We start from the raw sequence: 1073 nt of genomic DNA on the forward strand, positions 1-1073 counted from the left end.
TCAGCTCACAGCAACCTCTACCTCCTGGTTCAACTAATTTTCCTGCCTCAGCCAACTAGTAGCTGGGATTACAGGTGTGTGACATCATGTCCAGCTAATTTTTGTATTTTTCTGAGGCGGACTGTACTCAAGCCGGGGCAACAGTGAGTACAATGTTGCGATCTCGGCTCACTGCAACCTCCGCCTCCCATGTTCAAGCTATTCTCCTGCCTCAGCCTCCTGAGTAGCTGGGACTACAGGTGCATGCCACCATACCCCGTTAGTTTTTTGTATTTTCAGTAGAGATGGGGTTTCATCATGTTATGCAAACTATATAGTTATGCAAACTATATAAAGACTTTTTTGGAGTTATGAATTTTTCATCGCTGACTTAAATAAAAACCCCACAAATGAGTGAATTCATGAGGATCAAGCAAGGAAAAGTAGCTCCTATTCCCTGACACACTGTGGTATGGTCTGGCAGCAGGATAAGGCTGGGAATGGGTGTAGAATTCTCACTGGCTGCACAGATGGGTGGTAAGTGTTGCTATGGTGGACAGTTTGCTGAATCATGTGGATAGATAAGTTTTTTCCTTTGCCCTTTCCCTTTCTAAGTATGGTTATCTATAGGAAATGTGCTTTGGAAACTAGCATAAAAAAGGAGAAAAAGGTCTTTCCAGTTTGTCTTTTAAAGAATGAGCTGGGGGTGGAATTAAGAGAAGACTGAGCTCCGTCTAGTGGCCAACTTTGATCAACTCTTGGAACTAGCAACGGACCAAAATCGGGAAAGCCTTAATTCTTCTAAAAATAGAAAATGGGCTGGGTGTGGTGACTCATGCCTGTAATCCCAGCACTTTGGGAGGCAGGCAGATCACCTGAGGTCAGGAGTTTGAGACCAACCTAGCCAACATGGCAAAACCCTGTCTCTACTAAAAAATACAAAATTAGCCCGGGCATGGTAGCGGGAGCCTGTAATCCCAGGTACTCAGAAGGCTGAGGCAGGAGAATCGCTTGAACTGGGGAAGCTGAGGTTGCAGTGAGGTGAGGCCGTGCCACTGCACTCCAGCCTGGGTGACAGAGTGAGACTCCATGTC

Source organism: Sapajus apella, unplaced genomic scaffold, assembly GCF_009761245.1.
Source record: "Sapajus apella isolate SASKATOON/1434 unplaced genomic scaffold, GSC_monkey_1.0 scaffold6, whole genome shotgun sequence".
NCBI lineage: Eukaryota > Metazoa > Chordata > Mammalia > Primates > Cebidae > Sapajus > Sapajus apella.